At 40.5% G+C, this 19644-nt stretch overlaps 1 protein-coding gene across 1 annotated transcript in view; it reads left to right on the top strand.

The window, feature by feature from the left end:
• RPH3A (rabphilin 3A) overlaps window positions 1-19644 on the top strand; it is a 282501-nt gene that overhangs the window by 9151 nt on the left and 253706 nt on the right. The gene's annotated exons all lie outside the window — the stretch shown is intronic.

The following is a 19644-nucleotide window of genomic DNA, read 5'->3' as shown; positions in this document are numbered from 1 at the left end:
GGAATATCTTTTTCCATCTGGTCACTTTCAGTCTGTATGTGTCCCTAGGTCTGAAGTGGGCCTCTTGTAGACAGCATACATATGGGTCTTGTTTTTATATGCATTCAGCCAGCGTGTGTCTTTTGGTTGGAGCATTTAATCCATTTACATTTAAGGTAATTATCAATATGCATGTTTCTATTACCATTTTCTTAATTGATTTGGGTTTGTTATTGTAGGTCTTTTCCTTCTTTTGTTTTTCCTGCCTAGAGAAGTTCCTTTAACATTTTATAAAGCTGGTTTGGTGATGCTGAATTCTCTTAACTTTTGCTTGTCTGTAAAGGTTTTAATTTCTCCATAGAATCTGATTGAGATCCTTTCTAGGTAGGGTAATCTTGGTTGTAGGTTTTTCCCTTTCATCACTTTAAATATATCCTGCCACTACCTTCTGGCTTGCAGAGTTTCTGCTGAAAGATCAGCTGTTAACCCTTATGGGGATTCCCTTGTATGTTATTTGTTGCTTTTCCCTTGCTACTTTCAATATTTTTTCTTCCTATTTAATTTTTGATGGTTTGATTAATATGTGTCTTGGTATGTTTCTCCTTGGATTTATCCTGTATTGGACTCTCTATGCTTCTTGGACTTGATTGACTATTTCCTTTCCCATGTTAGGGAAATTTTCAACTATAATCTCTTCAAATATTTTCTCAGACCCTTCTTTTTCTCTTCTTCTACTGAGATCCCTATATTTCTAATGTTGGTTCATTTAATATTGTCCCTGAGGTCTCTGAGACTGTCCTCAATTCTTTTCATTCTTTTTTCCTTTATTTTGCTCTGCGGTAGTTATTTCCACTGTTTTATCTTCCAGGTCACTTATCTGTTCTAATGCCTCAGGTATTCTGTTATTGATTCCTTTTAGAGAATTTTAAATTTCATTTATTGTGTTGTTCCTCATTGTTTGCTTTTTAGTTCTTCTAGGTCCTTGTTAAACATTTCTTGTATTTTCTCCATTCTATTTCCAAGATTTTGGATCATCTTTACTGTCATTACTTCTTTTTCAGGTAGACTGCCTATTTCCTCTTCACTTGTTTGGTCTGGTGGGTTTTTACCTTGCTTCTTCATCTGCTGCATATTTTTCTGTCTTCTCATTTTGTTTAACTTTCTGTGTTTGGGGTTCTCCTTTTCGCAGGCTGCAAGTTCGTAGTTCCCTTTGTTTTTGGTATCTGCCCCCCGTGGGTGAGGTTGGTTCAGTGGCTTGTGTAGGCTTCCTGGTGGAGGGGACTGGTGCCTGTGTTCTGGTGGGTGGGGCTGGATCTTGTCTTTCTGGTGGGCAGGGCTGCGTCTGGTGATGTGTTTTGCGGTGTCTGTTAACTTAGTATGATTTTAGGCAGCCTCTCTGCTAATGTGTGGGGTTGTGTTAATGTGCTGCTAGTTGTTTGGCATGGGGCATCCAGCACTGGAGCTTGCTGGCCGTTGGGTGGAGCTGGGTGTTAGCGTTGAGACAGAGATCTCTGGGAGAGCTCTCACTGATTGTTATTATGAGGGGCCAGGAGGTCTCTGGTGGTCCAATGTCCTGAAGTCGGCTCTCCCACCTCAGAGGCTCAGGCCTGACATGAGGCCGGAGCACCAAGACCCTGTCAGCCACGTGACTAAGAGTTGGCTTCCAGCCTCTCCAAAAGCGGTGGTGTTGGAGGGGAGGGAGTAGGAAGGAGGAGACCTGGATGAAGCTGAAGTGAGCACCTCTCGCCCCGCAACAGCCGCTCCTCCCCAGGCAGTCCGAGAACCTGGCAAGAAGCTATCGACTCCGGTTCTTAGACTGTGCACTGCCCGTGAACAGATGGTTTAAGGTGCCGCACCGGTGCACCAGGAACATAGTGGGTGCATGGTGAACCACAGCCCAAGATCTCCCTGGCCAGGGGAATCACAAACCGTGAAGGAAACACAGATCTGAGCTCGGACCCTGGTAGCAGGAGAAAGGGGCGGTCAAAAGGGGACTGTTTTTAATGTTTTCAAAAATCTATTACAAGAAAAAAGTAAATGACCCATCCTAAAACCTGGATGGGAGTATGTGTGTGATTGATGAGTTGGGAGAGCCTAGGGACCCCTCCTGCCTATGTCAGGAAGGTGCCTGGATGGGGATTGTAATTGAAACACAAAAAGCTGATCAGTTGGGTTGTCCTCTCAAGAGAAACTGTGTTAACTGAGGATCTGTGGAAGTGAGTCCAAGGAGGCCAGGCTGGTCAGTGTATGTGTCCAGAATTGTCCAGAAAAGAGAGTTCCTAGACGTACAAGCAAGAGAACCTGCTTGTGCATCAGGGAAATCCCTAGAATGCAGGGGCTCAATGTTATGATTGCCCATCTGACTCTTTGGTTGCAGGACCACTCAATGTTTGTCATAAGCTGGGTCCCCCCAGAAGCAGACTCTGAGACAAGGGTTTTCAGTGCAAGGAGTTTATTTGGCAGGTGATTCCACGAAGCACTAGTAGGGGAGGGAACTGACAGAGAAGGGTAGTAAGCAGTAGCATTTTGCTGAGGGCAGCTGGGAGGCTGGATAGCACATGCTTCAGAGTTGCCCGTGGTGTGCAAAGTTGTGTGGATGAGGAAGTATGTATCCTTCACTCACAGCAGTCATCACTGAAGGACTATTCCTGGGGGCATTACCTCATCGACACTTCTGACTTGCTCCATGCATTGGCTTAGCATGCTTTTCTCTGGCTTAGCCAGAGAAAGCCCTGGCAAAGAATCACGGGTATTTACAGAAGTAGTCACATCAGTGTGTAAGGGATGGTGAGAGGGACAGCAATAGTATATGCTATGTTTTCTGGTAAAGATCTGTAACAGGAAGAAAATGTGCTTGGTGAAGAAGATGAGCTTTTCTTCCCTAAGCGCTTCTGATTCTCAACAGGAATCAATACGTTGGCACTGATTTTTTTTTTTTGCCCACACCCTGCAGCTTGTGGGATCTTACTTCCCTGACCAGGGATCAAACCCAGGCCCTGGCAGTGAAAGCACCAAGTCTTAACCACTGGACCGCCAGGGAATTCCCGTTGGCACTGATTTATGCATTGCTCTTTTGTGAGTCTGGCTGGTGTGAGTCAAGAGTGACAGCCCCTTTATGGGAGTACATGGCAAAATTGAATTCCTTAGATTAAAGAGACCTAGATCGAGTTTGGAAACTGAAAAGTGAAAAATCGCACCAGGCAGGAACCACGAATAAGTGAAGTGGGTGGGAGGAGGAGGAGAATGCACAGGAAGTACTTAGTGTGGTACGTGGCATATAGTAAGTGGTCAATAAAAATGATTTACAACAGCAGCAGCAACTATATCTGGGGACAGCTTTAAGGAGGAAGTGGAACCCAAGTGTAACTTACTGAAAGGATGCCAAACAGAGTAGGAAACTAACCAGGAAGAAGTTAAGAAAGAAGTCTCCTTGCCTAACCCTGGCCTCTTGTATATACCTTGTAATTAGGATGACAGTCATTTTCTATTATTTGCAGCGATGGTGATTTCTTAGATGTGAGGTTAATTGATAATATGGGTGTGTAACATCTTCCCATCAGATGTTTTAGATGCTGGTAATTAACCTCTCTGTTCCAGGGGGCTGGGGAGTGGGACAGCCATTAATCATTTGTCTTCTTGGCGTTCTGTCGTCAGCGTCTTTCCACGTCGTCTGCTGCATTGGCTTTGACACATGAGAAAGTGCCAACGTGGAGGAATACAAAAGCGAGTCATAGTGTCTGGGTAGCCAGAGAGAGTTGACTTTCTATTGATGTGGCCGAGATGAGATCTGGTTTATCCATCAGGCACTGTGAGGTCAGTGCTAGGAGTTTATGAGCCTTACAGAGGCCTGTGGGAATATTTGCACCCTAAAAAGAAATGTGGCCGCCTCTGAAATATGAAAAGAAAACCATAAAATTGAAAAAAATTAAATTTTATTTTTCCCCCACTTTACTGAGGTATAATTGACAAGTAAAAATTGTACATACTTAGGTTGTACAATGTGACTTTAAGGTGTACAATGTGATGATTTAATATGTGTATACACTGTGAAATGATTACCGCAGTCAAGGTAATTAACGTATCCATAACCTCATATAGTTATTTTTTTTATTATTTTTTTTTGCGGATGAGAACACCTAAGATCTACTCTTTTAGCAAATTTCAAGCAGACAATACAGTATTATTAATTATAATCACAGTGCTGTACATTAGATTCCCAGAACTTACTCATTTTATAACTGAAACTTCATATCCTTTGACTAATATCTCCTCATTTTCCTCACCCCCCAGCCCCTGGCAACCACCCTTCTCTCTGGTTCTGTGAGTTCTACTTTATAAACTGATATTGATAGGTTTCATTGCATGAAACACTGTACACATTGTAACATATGTCAGTTAGTCAATGGAACAGCCAGATGAAGAGGCTTCTGCACCAGTGGAGCTGGGGTGTGCCACCCTTCCAGCACAGGGATTGGAAGCTCTCTGAACCCTGCTGTTTGGGGTTTTTGTGGAGATTCCATCACATAGGCATGATGGATTAAATCATTGGCCTTTGATGATTAACTCATATCTCCAGCCCTTCTCCCCTTCCTGGAGGTTGGGAGGGGGTTTAGGACTGAAAGTTCCAACCCTCTAATTATGCCTTGATCTTTCCATGACCAGTGCCCATCCTGAAGCTCTCTAGGGGCTCCCAGCCAGCTGTCATCTCATCAGCATAAAAAAGACACACTTAACACTCTAGAGATCCTAAGGGTCTTAGAAGCTCTGTGTCAGAAACGGGACTAAGACCAAATATTGGGTTGGCCAAAATGTTCATTTTCCCTTACGGAAAAACCCGAATGAACATTTTGGCCAACCCAGTATTATCACAAAAGATGCTCCTAGCACCCCTATCACTCAGGAAATTACAAGAGTTTTAGGAGCTCTGTGTAAGGAACCAGGGCCAGAGACCAAGTATATATTTCGTATTATACCAGAGCCACTAACTATCCCAGTGACTTTAGGTAAGTGCCTTGATATCCCTGATCCTCAGTTTCTGGTGTGTCCTTGGTTGCTGTGAGGACTGACTGAGTTAATACACGTGGAGGATTCAGTATTATACCTCATGCCTGCAATAAGTGTACAGTTTCTTCACCCTGAACTGTGAGCCTAGAGAAAAGAGATTGCATGACACAGATTTTGAATCACAGTGGTGCAGCTTCCCAATGTTTATGGATTTAGGGCACTCCCTGTGGGTATAATTAGAATCAGATTATGGGAAAGGTTGACCCCCTCCTAAGAGGAGGTCATCTATTTCCCTCTTAATTTAAATACAGGCTATACTGCAAGTCACTCTCCCCAGGTGAGCTGAATAATTAATGCCAGTTCTGCTAATAACTGCCTGGCTCAAAAATGGTTCATTATTACCGATAATAACAACTACCATTGATTAAGTGCTTGTTCTGTGCCAGACTCTGCCCTGAGCCCTTTTCTAGCATGGGGTCTAGAGTTAAGCATTTCAGAGAAATCTTAGTTCAAGTGCCACTCTTGCCTCCTCGGAGCAATTTGTCTTCAGGTAAGTCGCTTCCCCTTTCTCTGAGCCTCAGTATCTTCATCTGTAAAATGGGACAACATGAGCTGCTCCATCAACAAAGTTGTGCTAAAGGTTAAATGCACAATTAATGCAAAGCTTTTTAGCCTGCAGCGAGGCAGGCTGTAACCACTTGATAAATGTTCACTTTTATTATTATCATCATGTTCCTTAATCTTTACAGAAACCCTCTGAGGTAGATATGAAAAACGTTTGGCTCTTTTCATACATATGGCAGCACTCTGAAAAACAGGCGCTTTCAATATTTAATTCCATTTCCCTTTATAATCTTTTTTCACAATGTATTTGGGAGTGGGGATGTAAATTAGCCCCTTATCAAGAGGAAATTGGATATATACATTAGACTCATGCCACTGAAAATGAATGAGCTCAGGCTCTGTGAATCAACATGGGTGAATCCTCCAAAAAACATAATGTCGAGAGCAGTAAAAACAAGTTGCCCCCAAATGCATATGGAGTGTTATTTCTATAAAGTTTAAGACTATGCAAAACAGTTGAGTAAGGTTAGACACATTACATACATGGGTGGTAAAAGTATAGAGACACACATGAGGCTGAAAACGCCAAATTCAGAGCAGATGTTCCCTCTGTGGAGTTGGTGGGGGGTATGGTTGAGGAGGGGCATAAAAGAGCCTTCAGATACATTGGGGATGCTTATTATAATCTGCTGTTGGGGGCATTTATTATTCTCTGTGTCCTTGAACATACATCTCAAGTAGGTAATAGTAATTGTTGTGGTCCTAATGCGAGTTGGAAAAGAAATTTCCAGACACAAGGCAGAATGTAAAGAAGCTAGAATTTATTAGAGGGAAGGGTTGCTGCCAGAACAGCAGGCCGACTTCTAGTAATCTGTGAGAGTTGAGCCCAAATATGTGCTACTGATCAGTTTTTATAGCCAGAAAACCAAGGAATGGTCTAAAGTAAAAATTTCGTTTACTGATTGGTCGAGGCGCATATACCTTCCTTCTATAGGGTGGGAGTGGGACAGGGCATATGCCTTTCCTTGTTTGGGACAGGTCCCCGTTGCTCAGGTGGGTGTCGCCCAGGTGGGTTCAGGAATTTCATAACTATCGCAACATAGTGGGGAGGGCAATTAAGAGTCTGGTAGGGGTGTAACGCTGAAACTTTTTCAGGCAGGGTCGTCCTTTGTTCTTGAAGCACCATTGTCCTTGGAGCACCACAGTAATTTTTAAAAATTTCACCCCAGACATGGGGAGAGGAATTTGGGGGTCCCTCTGTATTCTTGAGATTCCCCCCACCCCACAAACCAGGTTCTTTTAACCTTCCTGAAACCAAAGCTTCTCTCCACCCACCTCCATTGCTTCCCAGTGCCTCACTAACAAAGCCCCCAGCCCACCTGGCTCAAAACATAGGTTCCTTGCAGCCAGGTTCTCCATTTGAATGTTAAAGGAGCTCTTTCTCTCTTTCCCCACCTGTGTTTTAATTACAGTTCACCTCCCTGGCTTCATTCTGCTCACCTCCAAACACTCCCAGACACGCATTGGCTCTTTTTTGGGGGGTGGGAGAGAGAAGGCAGGAGATATACTTATTACTGCAGAAATGGGACCAACCTTAACAGGGGAAGGGCTCAGACAAGTCATGTTATACATGGGGCTCCCCGACTCCAATCCCAGCATCTTTATAAGAGCGAAGTTTTATTAAAATGAATACCAAAAGCAGTCTTGAAGTGAAAAGAGAATGCAATATATCTGTGTTCACCCTCCAGCATACTGCCTAGTTGTGTGTGTATGTGCATGTGTTTGTGTGTGTGTGTGTACATGTGTTGGTTGCAGATGACTGGAGGAGCAACATTTGCCAGGCAATCAGCTCTGGCCTTCGTAACAACTGACCCTTTGATCTGGAACCCCAAGGTAGGAGGAGTTCTAAATTAGTACATTTTCCAGGTGACTGAAACATATACCCCGAGGTCATCTATATTTACATGCAGAACATGAGGTTCAGAGAGGTTAAGTGATTTTCCCAAGTGTACACAGCTGGTAAAGTGGCAGAGCTGATAACCTGGTACCTAGATCTGTCTGAGGTCATGCGCTGTGTTTCTATTTGCTAGTTGTGTTATTAAAACTTTTCTACTTTACTGAGGGTGATTTTAATGGCAGTCATTCCAAGACTCACCACCCCCTTTTAAAATTGTTTTGTTCTCTAAAAGAGGGTACAGGAGATTGGTTCAGATGGCGGAGTAGAAGGACGTGTGCTCACTCCCTCTTGCGAGAGCACTAGAATCACAACTAACTGCTGAACAATCGTTGACAGGAAGACACTGGAACTCACCGAAAGAGATACCCCACATCCAAAGACAAAGGAGAAGCCTCAATGAGACGGTAGGAGGGGTGCAATCACAATAAAATCAAATCCCATAACTGCTGGGTGGATGACTCACAAACTGCAGAACACTTATACCACAGAAGTCCACCCACTAGAGTGAAGGTTCTGAGCCCCATGGCAGGCTTCCCAACCTGGGGGTCTGGCAGCGGGAGGAGGAATTCCTAGAGAATCAGACTTTGAAGGCTAGCGGGATTTGATTGCAGGACTTCGACAGGACTGGTGGAAACAGAGACTCCACTCTTGGAGGGCACACACAAAGTAGTGTGCGCATCGGGACCCAGGTGAAGGAGCAGTGACCCCATAGGAGACTGAACCAGACCTATGTGCTAGTGTTAGAGGGTCTCCTGCAGAGGCGGGGTGGGGGGGGTGGCTGTGGCTCACCGTGGGGACAAGGACATTGGAAGCAGAAGTCCTGGGAAGTACTCCTTGGTATGAGCCCTCCCAGAGTCCACCATTAGCCTCATCAAAGAGCTGGGTAGGCTCCAGTACTAGGTCTTTCAGGGCAAACAAACAACAGGGAGGGAAATCAGGCCCACCCATGAGCAGACAAGTGGATTAAAGTTTTACTGAGCTCTGCCCACCAGAGCAACACCCAGCAATACCCACCACCAGTCCCTCCCATCAGGAAGCTTGCACAAGCCTCTTAGATGCCCTCATCCACCAGAGAGCAGAAGCAAGAAGAACTACACTTCTGCAGCCTGTGGAAAGAAAACCACATTCACAGAAAGACAGACAAAATGAAAAGGCAGAGAACTTTGTACCACATGAAGGAACAAGATAAAACCCTAGAAAAACAACTAAATGAAATGGAGATAGGCAACCTTCCAGAAAAAGAATTCAGAATAATGATACTGAAGATGATCCAGGACCTTGGAAAAAGAATGGAGGCAAAGATCGAGAAGATGCAAGAAATGTTTAACAAAGACCTAGAAGAATTAAAGAACAAACAAACAGAGATGACCAATGCAGTAACTGAAATGAAAACTACACTAGAAGGAATCAATAGCAGAATAACTGAGGCAGAAGAACGGATAAGTGACTTGGAAGACAGAATGGTGGAATTCACTGCTGCGGAGCAGACTAAAGAAAAAAGAATGAAAAGAAATGAAGACAGCCTAAGAGACCTCTGGGACAACATTAAACTCAATGACATTCGCATTATAGGGGTCCCAGAAGGAGAAGAGAGAGAGAAAGGACCCGAGAAAATATTTGAAGAGATTATAGTCGAAAACTTCCCTAACATGGGAAAGGAAATAGCCACCCAAGTCCAGGAAATGCAGAGAGTCCCAAGCAGGATAAACCCAAGGAGAAACACGCTGAGACACATAGTAATGAAATTGACAAAAATTAAAGACAAAGAAAAATTATTGAAAGCAACAAGGGAAAAACAACAAATAACATACAAGGGAACTCCTGTATGGTTAACAGCTGATTTCTCAGCAGAAACTCTACAAGCCAGAAGGGAGTGGCACGATATATTTAAAGTGATGAAAGGAAGAACCTGCAACCAAGATTATGCTACCTGGCAAGGATCTCATTCAGATTCAATGGAGAAATCGAAAGCTTTACAGACAAGCAGAAGCTAAGAAAATTCAGCACCACCAAACCAGCCCTAAAACAAATGCGAAAGGAACTTCTCTAAGTGGGAAGTACTCCCACAAGAGAAGAAAAGGACCTACAAAAGGAAACCCATAACATTAAGAAAATGGTAATAGGAACATACATATCGATAATTACCTTAAACTTGAATGGATTAAATGCTCCAACCAAAAGACAGAGGCTTGCTGAATGGATACAAAATCAAGACCCGTATATATTGCTGTCTGCAAGAGACCCACTTCAGATCTAGGGACACACACAGACTGAAAGTGATGGGATGGAAAAAGATATTCCATGCAAATGGAAATTAAAAGAAAGCTGGAGTAGCAATACTTGTATCAGATAAAATAGACTTTAAAATAAAGAACGTTACAAGAGACAAGGAAGGACACTACATAATGATCAAGGGATCAATCCAAGAAGAAGATATAACAATTATAAATATATATGCACCCAACATAGGAGCACCTCAATACATAAGGCAACTGCTAACAGCTATAAAAGAGGAAATCAACAGTAGCACAATAATAATGGGGAACTTTAACATCTCCCTTACACCAATGGACAGATCATCCAGACAGAAAAGTAATAAGGAAACACAAGCTCTAAATGACACAATAGACCAGATAGATTTAATATTTATAGGACATTCCATCCAAAAACAGCAGATTACACTTTCTTCTCAAGTGCACACGGAACATTCTCCAGGATAGATCACTTCTTGGGTCACAAATCAAGCCTCAGTAAATTTAACAAAATTGGAATTATATCAAGCATCTTTTCCAACCAGAACGCTATGAGGTTAGAAATGAATTACAGGGAAAAAATGTAAAAAAGACAAACACATGAAGGCTAAACAATACACTACTAAATAATCAAGAGATCACTGAAGAAATCAAAGAGGAAATCAAAAAATACCTAGAGACAAATTACAGTGAAAACATGACGATCCAGAACCTATGGGATGCAGCAAAAGCAGTTCTAAGAGGGAAGTTTATAGCAATACAAGCCTACCTCAAGAAACAAGAAAAATCTCATAAAAAATCTAACCTTACACCTAAAGGTACTAGAGAAAGAAGAACAAACAAAACCCAGAGTTAGTAGAAGGAGAGAAATCATAAAGATCACAGCAGAAATAAATGAAATAGAAACAAAGAAAACAGTGGCAAAGATCAATAAAAGTAAAAGCTGGTTCTTTGAGAAGATAAACAAAATTGATAAACCTTTAGCCAGACTCATCAAGAAAAAGAGGGAGAGGACTCAAATCAATAAAATTAGAAATGAAAAAGGAGAAGTTACAAGGTACACTGCAGAAATATGAAGCAGCCTAGGAGACTACTAAAAGCAACTCTATGCCAATAAAATGGACAACCTGGAAGAAATGGACAAATTCTTAGAAAGGTATAACCTTCCAAGAGTGAACCAGGAAGAAATAGAAAATATGAACAGACCAGTCACAAGTAATGAAATTGAAACTGTGATTAAAAATCTTCCAACAAACAAAAGTCCAGGACCAGATGGCTTCACAGGTGAATTCTGTCAAACATTTAGAGAAGAGCTAACAACCATCCTTCTCAAGCTCTTCCAAAAAATTTCAGAGGAGGGAACACTCCCAAACTCATTCTGTGAGGCCACCATCACCCTGATACCAAAACCAGACAAAAATACTACAAAAAAAGAGAATTACAGACAGATAACACTGATGAATATAGATGCAAAAATCCTCAACAAAATACTAGCAAACAGAATCCAACAACACATTAAAAGGATCATACACCATGATCAAGTGTGATTTTCCCAGGGATGCAAGGATTCTTCAATATACACAAATCAGTCAATGTGATACATGGTATTAACAAACTGAAGAATAAAAACCATGTGATCATCTCAATAGATTCAGAAAAAGCTTTTGACAAAGTTCAACACCCATTTATGATAAAAACTCTCCAGAAAGTGGGCATAGGGGAAACCTGCCTCAACATAATAGAGGCCACATTTGACAAACCCACAGCAAACATCATTCTCAGTGGTGAAAAACTGATACACATTCCTCTAAGATCAGGAACAAGACAAGGATGTCCACTCTTGCCACTATTATTCAACATAGTTTTGGAAGTCCTAGCCATGGCAATCAGAGAAGTAAAACAAATAAAACGAATATAAATTGGAAAAGAAGAAGTAAAACTGTCACTGTTTGCAGATGACATGATACTATACATAGAGAATCCTAAAGATGCCACCAGAAAACTACTAGAGCTAATAAATGAATTTGGTAAAGTTGCAGAATACAAAATTAATGCACATAAAACTTTGGCATTCCTATACACCAAAGCTGAAAAACCAGAAAGAGGAATTAAGGAAGCAATCCCATTCACCTTTGCAACAAAAAGAATAAAATACCTAGGAATAAACCTACCTAGGGAGACAAAAGACCTGTATGCAGAAAACTATAAGACACTGATGAAAGAAATTAAAGAGGATACCAACAGATGGAGAGATACACCATGTTCTTGGATTGGAAGAATCAATATTGTGAAAATGACTATACCACCCAAAGCAATCTACAGATTCAATGCAATCTCTATCAAATTACCGATGGCAATTTTAAAGAACTAGAACAAATCATCTTAAAATATCTATAGAGACACAAAGGACCCCAAATAGCCAAAGCAGTCTTGAGGGAAAAAAACGGAGCTGGAGGAATCAGACTCCCTGACTTCAGACTATACTACGAAGCTACAGTAATCAAGACAGTGTGGTACTGGCACAAAAGCAGAAACATAGATCAATGGAACAGGATAGAAAGCCCAGAGGTAAACCCACTCACCTTTGATCAACTAATCTAAGATAAAGGAGGCAAAAATATACAGTGGAGAAAAGACAGTCTCTTCAATAAGTGGTGCTGGGAAAACTGGACCGCTACATGTAAAAGAATGAAATTAGAACACTCCTTAACACCATACACAAAAATAAACTCAAAATGGATTCGAAACCTAAATGTTAAGACTGGACACTATAAACCTCTTGAGGAAAACATAGGAAGAACACTCTATGACATAAATCACCGGAAGATCTTTTTTGATCCACCTCCTAGAGTAATGGAAATAAAAATGAAAATAAACAAATGAGACCTAATGAAACCTAAAAGCTTTTGCAAAGCAAAGGAAGCTACAAATAAGACGAAAAGACAACCCTTAGAACAGGAGAAAATATTTGCAAACGAATCAACGGACAAAGGATCACTTTCCAAAATATATAAACAGCTCATGTAGCTCAATATTAAAAAAACAACCCAATCCAAAAATGGGCAGAAGACCTAAATAGACATTTCTTCAAAGAAGACATACAGATGGCCAAGAAGCACATGAAAAGCTGCTCAACATCACTAATTATTAGAGAAATGCAAATCAAAACTACAATGAGGTATCACCTCACACCAGTCAGAATGGGCATCATCAGAAAATCTACAAACAACAAATGCTGGAGAGGGTGTGGAGAAAAGGGAACCCTCTTGCACTGTTGGTGGGAATGTAAACTGATACAGCCACTATGGAGAACAGTATGGAGGTTCCTTAATAAACTAAAAATAGAATTACCATATGATCCAGCAATCCCACTACTGGGCACATACCCAGAGAAAACCATAATTCAGAAAGACACATGCACCCCAATGTTCACTGCGGCACTATTTACAATAGCCAGGTCGCGGAAGCAACCTAAATGCCCATCGACAGACGAATGGATAAAGAAGTGGTACATATATACAATGGAATATTATTCAGCCACAAAAAGGAACGAAATTGGGTCATATGTAGAGACGTGGATGGATCTAGAGACTGTCATACAGAGTGAAGTAAGTCAGAAAAAGAAAAACAAATATCGTATGTTAACGCATGTATGTGGAACCTAGAAAAATGGTACAGATGAACCAGTTTGCAGGGCAGAAATAGAGACACAGATGTAGAGAACAAACGTATGGACACCAAGGGGGGAAAGCAGCAGGGGGTGGTGATAGTGGGATGAATTGGGAGATTGGGATTGACATGTATACACTAATGTATAAAATAGTTAACTAATAAGAACCTGCTGTATAAAAAATTAAATAAAATCGAAAAATAAAAAAAGAGGGTACAGAAACAATTTAACTTTCTGCATGTTATAAAATTCAGTTATCCATTCTTTCTGAAGTTATACTCTCAGGTGTAGCTGAGGGGCAGATGGGAGAAGAAACTAACGTATATTCACCTACTACCACATGCCAAGCATCTGCTAGACATCTTACATATACTTATTTGTGTTCCCTGTTCTCTGTTATTCTCATTTTACAGATGGAGAAACTGTGGCTCAGTGTATTCATTGTCTGTCACTGTATATCAGATTAACAGCTTTAAACAGCAAACATTTATGGTCTTCCATAGTTTGAGGGTCAGTGTTTGAGGAGCAGATTAGCTGGGTGGTTCTGGCTGAGGATTTCATGAGGGTGCACTCAGAATGTGGCAGGGGCTGCAGTCATCTGAGGCCTGACTGGTGCTGGAAAATTTACTTCCATTCACATGATTGTTGGCGGAAGGCCTCAGTTGCTAGCCTCATGGATCTTTCCATAGAGCTGCCTGTATGAATGACCTCACAACATAGAATGGTCCAGGAGAGACAGAGACCAAGATGGAAGCCATAATGCCTTTTTTGACTTAGTCTTTGTAGTTGGACACTGTCAATTCTGCTTTATTCTATTTGTTAGAAGGGGGAAGTTAGGCTCTACCTCTTGAAGGGGGAAGTATTAAAGAATTTGTAGACATGTTTTAAAACTGCCACACTCAGGGAGGTGCCATCATAGAGTTTGTCAGTGGTAGAGGTTAGACGCAACCATAGTTCTAGATGGTTCCCCACTCTTCTTTTCACTGTTCCGTGATTTCTCCCTGACTGAGGAATGGAGAACTGTTTGCCCTTAACGCTAATTAGCCCCAGACTGCAAGGGTTGTTATTTGCCTTTAGAGCTCCCCTCTTTCTGTCTCTGTCTATCGTCCATCACACCTAAGCAGCATCCTTCTTATTCTACATTGGAATTTTGAATCTCCTGTGAAAATGGGAAACCTGGTAACTTTTAGTGTGAATTGTGTAAATCAAGAGTCTATAGGGCTTCCCTGGTGGCGCAGTGGTTGAGAGTCCGTCTGCCGATGCAGGGGACACGGGTTCCTGCCCCGGTCTGGGAAGATCCCACATGCCGCGGAGTGGCTGGGCCCGTGAGCCATGGCCACTGAGCCTGCGTGTCCGGAACCTGTGCCCCGCAGCGGGATAGGCTGCAACAGTGAGAGGCCCGCGTACCAAAAAAAAAAAAAGAGTCTGTAGGCTCTGAGTGAATATTTGGGGTTTCTCCTTTATCAGGTGGCTTTTATAACATTTTGGAGTGTTCTCAGAGCTTTCTTCCTCTATTCCTGATTCTTCATCTCTCAGATCATTGAGGTTGTGGGTAGCTTTTGGATGAAATAATGGTAATTATAAGGGTCTGTTTAATTTATCCTTTGTATAACTCTTCAGAGCTTTCAAAGGTCATTTATATGCAGCATATCACTTGATTGTCATAAAAGATCCATTAATAAAATGGGGGCAAGTGATATGATCTTCTGGATAAGCTTAGTGTTGAGCCACCACTTATCTAGGTATCTTCATTCTCTTGGTACCTGCTTGGCACTGCATCCTTTTCCCCTACAGGCCACTCCTCTTTCTGCTGGGTCCTACAGTAGGCAGAGCAATAGGAGCTTGTGGTCTTGGAATTGTAGGGGAAGAAAACTTTTCTTCTACCCTCTTAAGTTCCGTCATGCAGGACTGTAATTAAACACAAAAGACAGATTAACAGAAGAAAAGACAAACAGATTTTATTCATGTTAATATTTTTTTTTCTTTTTTTTTTTTTACCTTGCTTTTGGAGATTTTGATTAAAAAGTGCTGTGTATGACAGGGTTTCTTTATCTGCATGTGGAGTTCTGATTTTTTTTTTTGTAACACACACTGTATTTTATTTTTACAAGAGATAAACTGACACCAAGCATTGTAAATGGATGACCACAACAAAAGCAACAATGATTGCAATTACGAAACACACTCATGCTATGTCATAATATTGACATTCAGTCCAGTAATCCTCCACTGTAACAGCTCCTTTACTTTGCAGTGAAAATTGATTTGTAAATTTTTTGCCTCTGAGTCCTTGTAGGATTTTTTTTTTTATTCAAACAGAAAGTCACAGAAATTATAACCATCCTCATCAGCTCACACAGTCCCATGTAATTAATTTTTTTTCATCTTGATCTTTTGTTAGCACTTTTATGAATTCATCAGTTTTCCATTAGAGTTCTGAAAATGCTTATTCATTCAGTTCAGCAGTATAGTCAGTTACCAGAAACCTGTACTTGTCAGAGTCTTTTCCATGAATTCCTTGAAGATGAAACCCTTTTATAGGAACATTTTTGCAAAAGCATCAGAGTACACCCAGAACTGTCTGTAAATGACAAAAGACTTAAAAATGACCATGGTTAAAGATTTGATGAAAGTTCATAATAATGCAATTGACAAGGAAATTTAGTTATTCCTGAGATATACATTTTAAAGTAATAACTAGAATTATGACTTATAACATTATACCAGAACATATAAGATTTTTAGAAATTTCATGTAATGTCTGAAACATTTATATTAACATATTTCCATACAAATAACCCAAAGAAAGTTTAGTCTTAGTTGTTTTTTCGTTTGTTTTTTTTTTTTTTTTTATATTGCAGGTTCTTATTAGTCATCAGTTTTATACACATCAGTGTATACATGTCAATCCCAATCACCCAATTCAGCACACCACCATCCCCACCCCACCGCGGTATTCCCCCCTTGGTGTCCATACGTTTGTTTTCTACATCTGTGTCTCAACTTGTGCCCTGCAAACCAGTTCATCTGTACCATTTTTCTGGGTTCCACATACATGCGTTAATATACGATATTTGTTTTTCTCTTCTGACTTACTTCACTCTGTATGACAGTCTCTGGATCCATCCACGTCTCAACAAATGACTCAGTTTCATTCCTTTTTATGGCTAATATTCCATTGTATATATGTACCACTTCTTTATCCATTCGTCTGTCGATGGGCATTTAGGTTGCTTCCGCGACCTGGCTATTGTAAATAGTGCCGCAGTGAACATTGGGGTGCATGTGTCTTTCTGAATTATGGTTTTCTCTGGGTATGTGCCCAGTAGTGGGATTGCTGGATCATATGGTAATTCTATTTTTAGTTTTTTAAGGAACCTCCATACTGTTCTCCATAGTGGCTGTATCAATTTACATTCCCACCAACAGTGCAAGAGGGTTCCCTTTTCTCCACACCCTCTCCAGCATTTGTTGTTTGTAGATTTTCTGATGATGCCCATTCTGACTGGTGTGAGGTGATAACCTCATTGTAGTTTTGATTTGCATTTCTCTAATAATTAGTGATGTTGAGCAGCTTTTCATGTGCTTCTTGGCCATTTGTATGTCTTCTTTGGAGAAATGTCTATTTAGGTCTTCTGCCCATTTTTGGATTGGGTTGTTTGTTTTTTTAATATTGAGCTGCATGAGCTGTTTATATATTTTGGAGATTAATTCTTTGTCCGGTGATTCGTTTGCAAGTATTTTCTCCCTTTCTGAGGGTTGTCTTTTCATCTTGTTTATGGTTTCCTTTGCTGTGCAAAAGCTTTGAAGTTTCATTAGGTCCCATTTGTTTATTTTCATTACTCTAGGAGGTGGATCAAAAAAGATCTTCCGGTGATTTATGTCATAGAGTGTTCTTCCTATGTTTTCCTCAAGAGGTTTATAGTGTCCAGTCTTAACATTTAGGTTTCGAATCCATTTTGAGTTTATTTTTGTGTATGGTGTTAAGGAGTGTTCTAATTTCGTTCTTTTACATGTAGCGGTCCAGTTTTCCCAGCACCACTTATTGAAGAGACTGTCTTTTCTCCATTGTATATCTTTGCCTCCTTTGTCATAGATTAGTGGACCATAGGTGCGTGTGTTTATCTCTGGGCTTTCTATCTTGTTCCATTGATCTATGTTTCTGCTTTTGTGCCAGTACCATATTGTCCTGATTACTGTAGCTTTGTAGTATAGTCTGAAGTCAGGGAGTCTGATTCCTCCAGCTCCGTTTTTTTCCCTCAAGACTGCTTTGGCTATTTGGGGTCTTTTGTGTCTCCATACATATTTTAAGATGATTTGTTCTAGTTCTGTAAAAAATGCCATCAGTAATTTGATAGGGATTGCATTGAATCTGTAGATTGCTTTGGGTAGTATAGTCATTTTCACAATATTGATTCTTCCAGTCCAAGAACATGGTAATCTCTCCATCTTTTGGTATCATCTTTAATTTCTTTCATCAGTGTCTTGTAGTTTTCTGCATACAGGTCTTTTGTCTCCCTAGGTAGGTTTATTCCTAGGTATTTTATTCTTTTTGTTGCAGTGGTAAATAGGAGTGTTTTCATAATTTCTCTTTCAGATTTTTCATCATTAGTGTATAGGAATGCAAGAGATTTCTGTGCATTAATTTTGTATCCTGCAACTTTACCAAATTCATTGATTAGCTCTAGTAGTTTTCTGGTGGCATCTTTAGGATTCTCTATGTATAGTGTCATGTCATCTGCAAACAGTGACAGTTTTACTTCTTCTTTTCCAAATTGTATTCCTTTTATTTCTTTTACTTCTCTGATTGCTGTGGCTAGGACTTCCAAAACTATGTTGAATGATAGTGGTGAGAGTGGACATCCTTGTCTCGTTCCTGATCTTAGAGGAAATGCTTTCAGTTTTTCACCATTGAGAATGATGTTTGCTGTGGGTTTGTCATATATGGCCTTTATTTTGTTGAGGTAGGTTCCCTCTATGCCCACTTTCTGGAGAGTTTTTTTTTTTTTTTTTATCATAAATGGGTTTTGAACTTTGTCAAAAGCTTTTTTTGCATCTATTGAGATGATCATATGGTTTTTCTTCCATTTGTTTATATGGTGTATCACATTGATTGATTTGTGTATATTGAAGAATCCTTGCATCCCTGGAATAAATCCCACTTGATCATGGTGTATGATCCGTTTTTTTTGGTGTATCACATTGATTGATTTGCGTATATTGAAGAATCCTTGCATCCCTGGGATAAATCCCACTTGATCATAGTATATGATCCTTTTAATGTGTTGTTGGATTCTGTTTGCTGGGGTTTTTTTTTGTTTTGTTTTGTTTTGTTTTTTCGCGGTACGTGGGCCTCTCACTGTTGTGGCCTCTCCCGTTGTGGAGCACAGGCTCCCGACACGCAGGCTCATCGGCCATGGCTCACAGGCCTAGCCGCTCTGTGTTAATGTGTTGTTGGATTCTGTTTGCTAGTATTTTGTTGAGGATTTTTGCATCTATATTCATCAGTGATATTGGTCTGTAATTTTCTTTTTTTGTAGTATCTTTGTCTGGTTTTGGTATCAGGGTGATGGTGGCCTCATAGAATGCGTTTGGGAATGTTCCTTCCCTACAATTTTTGGAAGAGCATGAGAAGGATGGGTGTTAGCTCTTCTCTAAATGTCTGATAGAATTCACTTGTGAAGCCATCTGGTCCTGGACTTTTGTTTGTTGGAAGATTTTTAATCACAGTTTCAATTTAATTACTTGTGATGGTCTGTTCATATTTTCTGTTTCTTCCTGGTTCAGTCTTGGAAGGTTATACCTTTCTAAGAATTTGTCCATTTCTTCCAGGTTTTCCATTTTATTGGCATAAAGTTGCTTGTAGTAGTCTCTTAGGATGCTTTGTATTTCTGCGGTGTCTGTTGTAACTTCTCCTTTTTCATTTCTGATTTTATTGATTTGAGTCCTCTCCCTGTTTTTCTTGATGAGTCTGGCTAATGGTTTATCAATTCTGTTTATCTTCTCAAAGAACCAGCTTTTAGTTTTAGTGATCTTTGCTTTTCTTTTCTTTGTTTCTATTTCATTTATTTCTGCTCTGGTCTTTATGATTTGTTTCCTTTTGCTAACTTTGGGTTTTGTTTGTTCTTCTTTCTCTAGTTCCTTTAGGTATAATGTTAGATTGTTTACTTGAGATGTTTCTTGTTTCTTGAGGTAGGCTTGTATAGCTATAATCTTCC

Source organism: Lipotes vexillifer, unplaced genomic scaffold, assembly GCF_000442215.2.
Source record: "Lipotes vexillifer unplaced genomic scaffold, Lipotes_vexillifer_v1.1 scaffold573, whole genome shotgun sequence".
Lineage (NCBI taxonomy): Eukaryota > Metazoa > Chordata > Mammalia > Artiodactyla > Lipotidae > Lipotes > Lipotes vexillifer.
This window is presented reverse-complemented; position numbering and strand designations above follow the sequence as displayed.